The sequence below is a fragment of the Sapajus apella genome, unplaced genomic scaffold (genome assembly GCF_009761245.1).
Source record: "Sapajus apella isolate SASKATOON/1434 unplaced genomic scaffold, GSC_monkey_1.0 scaffold26, whole genome shotgun sequence".
Lineage (NCBI taxonomy): Eukaryota > Metazoa > Chordata > Mammalia > Primates > Cebidae > Sapajus > Sapajus apella.
In genome coordinates this window covers 812,256-822,286 of record NW_022436966.1, presented here as the reverse complement: position 1 = coordinate 822,286, position 10,031 = coordinate 812,256, and the positions used below count along the sequence as shown (strand labels likewise).

At 37.6% G+C, this 10,031-nt stretch overlaps 1 long non-coding RNA gene across 1 annotated transcript in view; it reads right to left on the bottom strand.

Annotated features, from left to right (window-relative positions):
* Window positions 1-1,051: 1,051 nt before the first annotated feature.
* Window positions 1,052-10,031, bottom strand: part of LOC116560435 — a 14,448-nt gene continuing 5,468 nt past the window's right edge. The window contains exons 2-4 of the long non-coding RNA XR_004272970.1: window positions 7,495-7,666; window positions 6,596-6,717; window positions 1,052-1,973 (exon numbers count right to left, since the gene is read on the bottom strand). This is a non-coding gene — a long non-coding RNA (uncharacterized LOC116560435). The remainder of the gene's footprint in view (window positions 1,974-6,595; window positions 6,718-7,494; window positions 7,667-10,031) is intronic.

Here is a 10,031-nt window from a genome sequence, read left to right as displayed (position 1 = left end):
CAGCTCATCGCTCTTCCACCCCTAGTCTGAGATAACCACTGATTTCCCTTCTGACTCTATAGTTTTGCCCTTTCTAGAAATTTCATGTAAGTGGAATTATACAATACGTAGTTATGCATTGTCTGGCTTCTTTCATGAGGTTCACCTACATTGTGGCATGTATCACGACTTTGTTCCTTTTTATTGTCAAGGGTTGTATGGATACAGCAATTTTATTTATCCATTTACCAGCTGATGGACTTTCACACTGTTTCCAATTTGGGGCTATTGTGAATAATGCTGCCATGAACACTTGAATATAAATATACAATTTTTTGAATTGTATTATTACAGTGTTAATCATCAGATTTTAACAATTTGCCATTATAGTAATTCATCAGCATTGTCAGTTTGCTCCTGTGGTCACTATACTGAATATCTGTAATTCTAAATAGATGCTCATATTCATCGGAGGTGGGTACCAGAGCAAAATATTTTTTTGGCTTTCTCTGCCATTTAGACACTGCTTATGGTGATGTTGCTACCATGCTATTGAACTTTTCTTTCTCTTTAATAGTACCTGATCAAGGGAAAAACATCTTCTTTCATTCTTGATTAAAGCTTAAGTTGATGGTAACAGTACATTTTCATTATGGCAGTTTTACAAACTGAAGCTTAGTGCACTGCTGAAAGAAAATGCTTTATGACTATTTTCTTTTTTTTTTTTTTTCTTTTTTGAGATAGGGTCTCACTGTGTCACCCAAGCTGGAGTGTGGCAGTGGCCCAGTCATAGCTCACGGTAACCTCAAACTCCTGGACTCAAGCGACCCTCCTGCTTCAGCCACCTGAGTAGTTGGACTACATATGTACCACCCCACACCAGGCTAAATTTTTAATTTTTTGTAGAGATAGAGTCTTGCTTTGTTGCTAACACTGGCCTTAAACTCTTGTCCTCAAATGATCCTCCTGGCTCAGCCTCCCAAACTATTCAGAGGCCAGGCATGGTGGCTTACTCCTGTAATCTTGCTGGAATGACAGGTGTGAGCCACTATGCCTGGCCTCTAATATTTTCAAAATCAGATTTAAGATAATTGTCCTCAAATATAATTTTATTTACAATATTTTTCCAATGTACTTGCTGCTTCAAACAATCACTTGAGAAAATATTTGACTTTAAATCCTAAATCTTGAAATAGAATATGATGGAATTATATAATTTAAATTCTGAATTTACATCTGTATTAGTCAGAGTTCTCTAAAGGGACAGAACTCGTAGGATATATGTATATACAAAGGGGAGTTTATTAGGATAATTGACTCATATGATCACAAAGTGAAGTCCCACAATAGGCCATCTGCAAGCTGAGGAGTGAGGAAGCCCGTCTGAGTCCCAAAACCTCAAAGGTAGGGAAGCAGATAGTGCAGCCTTCAGTCTGTGGCCAAAGATCCGAGAGCCCCTAGTAAATCACTAGTGTAAGTCCAAGGGTCCAAAAGCTGAACAATGAACAACTTGGTAGTCTGATGTTTGAGGGCAGGAAGCATCCAGCACGGGAGAAAGATGAAGACCAGAAGACTCAGCAAGTCTGCTCTTTCCAACTTCTTCTGCCTGCTTTATTCTAGCTGCACTGGCAGTTGATTAGATGGTACCCACCCAGATTGAGGGTGGGCCTGCCTCTCCCAATCCACTGACTCACATGTTAATCTCCTTTGGCCGTACCCTCACAGACACATCCAAGAACAACACTTTGCATTCTTTGATCCAATCAAGTTGATGCTTAATATTAACCATCACATCTGCATCTCAGGTTTTACTGCATGCTCATCAGTTTCACAACTGTCACTAGAATAAGCTGATAGGAGGATCTTTACAACAGCTTTCAGTGAAAGGAATATTGCCCTCACAAGATAACCGAGTTGATTATGTCTACAGCAGGTTCCAGCCAGTAAACTCTTTTCTCTGCAAATCACATGGGTTGTTATGCTGCTACAGTGATCTGCAAAGTAAAAGGTCAAGGCTTTATTTTGCTATTTAAGTGGCCTTCCTAATATGTCATAAGTGTTGCGTTATCTTCTGTGAACATCTCAAATAAGTACACGACAAGGCGAAGGCAATTCCACAGTATCTTGTATATCACATAGTTTGCTTTTGCTGAAGAATATGGAAAAGATCTACTCTCTTTCTGTTTATTGCCAGTAAACCATCGTGCTATCTTATATTTTAAAAAGACTTCTGGTTGTTTCTTCATGTCCAAGTGTCTGATATAGAGGGTATAAAAGTAGCACATTTAATAATATCATTAACCTTCTTATACACAGCAGACTTTAATTCTAGAAACTGCTTTTAGTAACACATTTTATAGAAGGAACTTTATATCTTCATCAAATGTCAAAAATCCTTCATCTACCACTAAAAATAGTTGGCAGTCTATAGCAATATTTTTATCAAGCTTTCTATTTAAATTTTTGCATAGACTCAAGAGTAAAAGGAACTATCTTCTTGAAACACTTTTTAAAAGCCTGTTGTTTTGAAATTTGATTAGTGAAAACAGAATGGGTTTGAGATACCTCATTTTTCTCGGAACTTTGTTTATTCGTTGTTTATATCCTATCTTAATCAAAGCTGTTTCAACATGGTGGTTTTCTACGTCATTTTAGAGTTTTCCTCCTTATTAACTCTGGGGTGGCAAAGTTGATATTCTCCTTTGAAGTCATCCTCAACAAGATGTAAACAATTCTCAAATAGGACCTTTTTTTTTAAAGACTCTCTCAAATAGGACTTTTTTTTTAAAGACTCAAAGCTAAATGATACTAAATATCTAAAAATTAAATATTGTTTTTGAAGATTTCATTGAATGTTATGAATGCTAAAATACCAAGCAAGTCTACAAAGATTATAATTCTATTATCACTCCTAATTTTTTAAGAACATTTTTGTTTTTAAGAAGCTGTTTATTTTTTTATTTTTTGAAGAGGGAATATATTTAGATGGTTTAAAAAGTCAAAGTAATGCAAAGGGTTCACCCTGAGTATATTTACTTTCATCCCAACTTCCCTCTCCCTCCTCTATAGTTGACTAGTTTTATAATTTATTGAGGATCTTTCCAGTATTAAATAGTGAATATAGAAAATCCAAATATGTATTTTTATTACCCCCTTTATTGCACAGGATTGCGTTTTGCATAAGATACACTTTTTCTATTTTTTACTTTGCTTTCTTCATTCAGTATATTCTAGAGATCTTTTCACATCAGTATAAAGAGCAATTTTCATTCATTTTTATAGCTGCCTATTAGTCCATTCTGTAGGCTGTATCTTAAGAGTATTTAACTAGGTCCATTTGGATCTTTTCCAATGTTTTGTTGTTATAACCAATGCTGCCATGCATGACCTTGAACACAAGTTATTTCATGCATGTGAAGTATATTTGATGTAAGTTTCCAGAAGTGGGATTACTGGTCAGAGGGTAGAAACGTGTAATTTTGAGAGATATTTCCAAATTGCTTTACGTAGGATTATAATCTTTGGGACTCCAATAAGCAATGCATAAGAGTTTTTTGCCAAAATTATGTGTCATCAAACATTTGGATTTTTTTAACCAAGCTCATAGATGATAAATGGCATGTCAATTTTGTTTTAATTTGCAGATCTCATATTTTGAGTGAAATTGAGCATCTTCTATGAGTTTAAAGTCATTTGTATTTCTTTTTCTGAGAATTATCTGTTCATATCCTTTGCCTATTTTTATATTGGGTTGTCTTTTTGTCTTGATTTCAATGAAATCCTTATATCTTTAAAAAGCAAAGAGGGGGTGGGCATGATGACACTTTGGGAGGTGTGATGACACTATTGATTTCAGAATATTTATTTTATATTAGCAACCTTACAAGGTAGGTAGATCACTTGAGGTCAGGAGTTCAAGATCCCGTCTTTACTAAAAACACAAAAATTAGCTAGGCATAGTGGTGTTCATTTATAATCCCAGCTACTCAGGAGGCTGAGGCAAGAGAATCGCTTGAACCTGGGAGGCGGAGGTTGCAGTGACCCAGGATTATGCCACTGCACTCCAGCCTGGGTGACAGAGCGAGACTCTGTCTCAAAAACAAAAACAAAAACAAAAAACCCTTCTTCAGTCTTATGAAATGCAAAAACATTTCCTATTTTTCTCTGCCTTATAACTACTTTTGTGTCATCAGAATCTTTTTGTGTAGTAAAATATATAAATCTCTTTTTATTTGGTTCTGGACTTTGAATCATAGAAAGGCCTTCCTCACTCCAATGTTACAAAGAAATTTGTCCATATTTTCTTCTACTACTTTTGAGGGTTTTTTTTTTTTCTATAAAAATCTTTGCTACATTTGGAGTTTATCTTGATGAATAGTGTGGGCTATGGATCCAACTTTATCTTTTCCAGATAGATACCCAGTTATCACAACACAATTTATTGACATTGAGATGCCTCCTTTATAATAAACTAAATTTCCCTATGCTAGTCAACCTTTTCTGTACTTTTATTTCTGTTTCTTTGTCTGTGTGTCTATTCATGTACCAAAACCATACCATTTCAATAGTATCTTTATGGTCAGACTAATCTCCTTCAATTGCTCTTCTTTTCAGACTCTTTCTACCCATTCTTTTCTTTTTTACTCTTTATTTGCAATAAATTCAAATTCACAAATTGTTGCAAACACAAAAGTAGTACAAAAATAGCCACATATCCTTTACCCAGGATCACACTTGTTAATATTTGTTTTGTAGTTTCATCTTCTCTTCTTCTCCTCTTTCATACATAACTTTTTTGCTGACCCATCTAAGGATAAATTTCATACATCATGGCCTTTACCCCTCAGTTCCCTAAGTGTGCATTTCCTAAAACTAGGGATATTCTTGTACATAATCATAGCACAATGACCAACCTCATGAATTTACATTGATGAATTTACAATACTTGTATCTATTCGACCATTCATGTTTTCATTTTGCCCTTTGACCCAATACCCTTATTGACCCAATATCCAATACCCAATGCTACCCTTTTTAGCATTTCTCCCACCTCCAATACAGGATTTAATCTAGTGCCCAGCATTACATTTAGTTTATATCTATTCTTGCTGGTTTCATTTGAGAAAAACACTTGATATTTTTATTGAGATTCTATTTAAAATATTTAATTAATTTAGGAAGAACTAACATCTTTGTAATGTAATGCTGAGTCTTCCTGTTCAAGAACGCTTTATACTTTTCTAGTCTCATCTACTTTTTTATTCTTTGGCAAAGTTTTAATTTTCCTTATGTAGATTTGCACATTTTTGTTAAATTTATACCTGCAATTCTCTTTTTTGCCCTATTATATGTAGTCTTCTATTATGTCTTCTAATAAGCTGTGAAACTATTGATTTCAGAATATTTATTTTATACTAGTGACCTTACAAAGTTTTCTGTTTATAGCAGTTTTCAGTTGTAACTCTAATTTTTTGGCCTGTATTATTATTTATAATTTAAATGCTTATTGAATCAAAAGAAATAAAAATGTGCTCCTGAATTATCTCACGTACGTTTTTAAGGTTTATATTAGTTCAGTCTATTCCGCCTATTTACTTAAAATCTCTTTTTTTGAGAAAGAGAGAGAGAGGGTCTCGCTGGGTCACCCAGGCTAGAATACAGTGGTGCAATCATAGCTTGAGCCCTCCTGGGCTCAAGTAATCCTCCCTCGTCAGCCTCCCAAGTAGCTGGGACCACAGGCATGTGCCACCACACCCAGCTAATTTAAAAATTTTTTTTTATTTCATAGATATGAGGTCTCCCTATGTTGCCCAGGCTGGTCTCAAACCCCTAGACTCAGGCAATCCTCCTACCTCAGCCTCCCAAATTACTAGGATTCCAGGCATGAGTCACCATGTTTAAAGTCTCTTAGCAAATTTTTGATATTTAAAATTAACAGTTTTTATAGTCATCATTAATTATCTCATAATTTCACTCTTGCAATAATACTTTAAAGTATAATAAAATGTCAACACATAAAAAGCATATAATGAATGCTATTTTCACTTCAAGTTGCATCTAGCATGCTTACTTGTATTTGCAATGAATATTCAGATGTCAGCTGTAATTCTTAATGACACACCTCATTTGTCTTATTAGCATTGCTAAACACATTATTTGATGGTAACATATAATTTTGAGGGTAGCTGACACTGGCATCTTCTAACCTGGGGAGTGGGGTCTCCGCAGACAGTACTGTAAGCAGGGACAGAGGCTCCATAAATTAGAATCAGGCAGTGACAGGAGGAGAATGTGTCCCGCAAACAAGCAGGTCCATATGGGAGAAAACCTGTTGTAAACAGGGAAACATGGAATGATCCTTGGGGCTACCAACAGTATTCTGTGCTTCAGCTGTAGATCTGTGACCAAGATTCAACAGTAACAGAAAAATGGATAGTGAGTAGGTTTCATGTAAACGACACATCCTGCCCTTGGCATTCTTCTGTTCCTTGCCTCTATTCTCTCTTGAACCTACTTCAACCAAACTTTTGCACCCACCATTTCACAGAAACATCACATATGAAGGTCACCAATGACTTCCATGTTACTAAATCAATTCTCTATTTACTTGACTTACCAGGAGTTTGTGAAATTTTGATAACACATTTCTTCTTGAAGTACTTTAAAAATTGTATTATACTTCCAAGACACCACACTTTCATGACTGTCCTCCTGCCTCCATGGCCAGTGGTTCTCAGGCTAGGAATGCTAGATTTAACAAACAAAAATACAGTTAAGCCTGAATTTCAGATAACGTAACTTTTTGTGTAAGCATATGCCAAATATTGCATCAGATAATTATGTGCTAAAAATTATTTGTTTAAAATTTAACTAGATGTCCTTTATTTCATTTGGTAGCCCTATATCTGTCTCTTTTTCTGGATTCCTCCTTATCTCCACAACTTCTGTTCATCTATACTCACTCCCTAAGTGATCTCATACTATCTTGAGGCTTTAAAAACTATCTCTTTGGTGAAGACTTTCAAATTTGTATCAACAGTCTAGACCCCTCCTTTTCACTCCAAATTTATATGTATGTCTACTGACATCTCCTCTTTGATATCCAGTGGACATCTCAACTTAACACATCCAAAAGAAAGCTTTATTTTATTTATTTATTTTTATTTATTTACTTAGATGGAGTTTTGCTCTGTCGCCCAGGCTGGAGTTCGATGGTGCATTCTCAGGTCACTGCAACCTCCGCCTCCTGGGTTTAAGTGATTCTCCTGGCTCAGCCTCCCAAGTAGCTGGGACTACAGGCACACACCACCGCACCTGGCTAATTTTTTTTATTTTTTGGTAGAGATGAAGTTTCACCATGTTGTCCAGGCTGGTCTTGAACTCCTGGCCTCAAGCAATCTGCCAGCCTTGGCCTCCCAAAGTGCTGGGATTACAGGTGTGAGCCACTGCACTTGGCCCCAAAACTGAACTTTGATCTCCTTCAAAGAATCCTGCTCCTTCTGCAGTCTTCCCCACCTCAGAAAATGGCAATTTTTATCCTTCCAGTTGCAAAGGCCCCAAACCATAGGGTCATCATCGATTATCCTCTTTTTTCTATGCTCCATCTCCATGTCTTCAGCAGCAAATCCTTTTGCCTTCTTCTTCAAAATATATCCCCAAATGAATCACATCTCCAGAATCTTCTCATCTGTAATACAGAAACATCTTCCTAGATAGTCTCGCTGCTCCTCCCTAGAGTCTACAGTTTATTCTCAAAACTGAAGCAGGAATGAATCTAAGCCGGTCCCTTAAGCTCAGATCCCTCCAGTGCTTTCCCATCTCTCTGCTAATAAAAGGAAAAGTCTTACAACCACCTGTAAGGCCTGTACAAATCTGGCATTCCATGACTTATCTGATCTCTCTAAATTCTCTCTGCCTTGCTAACACTACTAAAGCAATCCTGCCCTTTTCCTGTTCTTCAGACCACCCAGGCACCCTCCCACTTAGGAGCCTCTGTGCTTGCTGTTTTCTCTGCCTGAAATAGTCTTCCTCTGGATAGCTGCATGGGTCACTCTCTCACCTCCTACTGCTCTCTTCTCAAATACTATGCTTTCAATGTGGCATTCTCTGATCACCCAGTATTAAATTGCAAGCACTCTCCACCTCAGCACTCCATAATTACCATCCTTGTTTTATTTTCCTTTGAAACTTATCATCATGTATATTAGTCTGTTTTATGCTGCTACAACAGAATACCTGAGATGGGCAATTTATAAACAATAGAAGTTTATTAGGCTCATAAATATGGAGGCTGAGAAGCCCAAGAGCATGGCACAAGACTCTGGTAATGACCTTTGTGCTGCACCATTCCATGACAGAGGCAGAAGGGCAAGAGAGTATGTGTGAGAATGAGACAGCAAGAGAGCCAAACTCTTTTTTTTTTAAGATAGAATCTCACTCTGTCACCCAGACTGGAGTGCAGTGGTGCAATCTCAGTTCACTGCAATGTCTGCTTTCCCAAATTCAAGCACTTATCATGCCTCAGCCACCAGAGTAGCTGGGACTACAGGCATGCACCATCACGCCCAGCTAATTTTTTGAATTTTTAGTAGAGATGGGGTTTCACCATGTTTCCCAGGCAGGTCTCAAACTCCTGAGCTCAGGCAATCCACCTGCTTTGGCTTCTCAAAGTGCTGGGATTACAGTCATGAGCCACCATGCCCAGCCCAAACTCACTTTTATAACAAGCCCACTCCTGCAATAATAACTCACTCATGTGACAATGGCATTAATCCATTCACAAGCGCAGAGCCTGCTGCTGGCCTAATCGCCTATTATGCTCCACCTCCCAACACTGTTGCATTAAGGAATAAGTTTCCAACACACGGCTGGGCGCCATGGCTCACACCTATAATCCCAGCACTTTGGGAGACCCAGGTGGGAGGATTGCTTGAGTCCAAGAGTTTGAGATCAGACTGGGCCATATAGTGAGACCTCATCTCTACAAAAAATTTAAAATTAGCTGAGCATGGTGGCATGCAACTTTAATTCCAGATACTTAGGAGGCTGAGGTGGGAGAAGCTCTTTAGCCTGAGAAGTGGAGGCTGCAGTGCACCTAGATCATGCCACTGCACTCCAGCTTGGGCAACAGAGTGAGAGCCTGTCTCAAAAAAAATTTTCCAACACATGAACCTTGGGGGACATATTCAAAACAAAGCTCCATCCAACATACCGTAGGTTTTATTTATTTATTTATTTTTTTGTCTGTTTCTCCAAAAATGTAAGCCTGAGGAAGACAGGAATTTTTACCTATTTTGTAAACTGATGTATCTCTAGTACCTATATGTGGCATGTGGTGTCTTCAAAGTCTGGTACTTGGTAGGCATTCAGTAAATAGAATAAATAGTTGTTGAATGAATGCATAAATGAATGAATGAATGAAACTAAAGAATATGCATAAAGCTGCTGTCACCAGGTGACACATTATTAAGAAATCCCAGAACAAAGGAAGCAATAAAGAAAAGATGAGTTTGGGGCGGGGGTAGGGGGAGGGGGATGAAATGCTTGGTCTTGGCGGAAAGGAAGGCAGAGGGACCGTGGCTATCTTTTCCTTTCTTTCAAGCTACTAAGAAAAGGCGGGAGCTGTCCAGCATTGACCTTCTGAAGCTGGAGTGCCACTGCAGGGACGAAAGCCTGCTTTCCTAACCCAGACCAGGGTCACTTCATTGCCATCTTTCTTATCAAACACATCTTTATTCTGTGTGCTTCTGCTTCCCAGTCCTTTTCCCTTTACTCAAATTTGCCCAGAAAGCCCATGAGCTACATGAAATCTTATTGTTCCCATCCTTTTCAAAAAGCACTACTCACTCACTCCAGTAACTTCCATGTCATAAAGGTGATGACTGGGATCACAGAAACAGTGTCTTCATAAATGTATCCATTGAAATGTGTTTGGCATTTCCTTTGTGTGTATCTCTCAAAAATCAGTTTTTCAAATTTGGCTAAAAGCCAAGATTTGGGGCTCAATTGTCCAGGAAATTTCTTTTTTTTTTTTTTTTTTTTTTTTTTTTTTT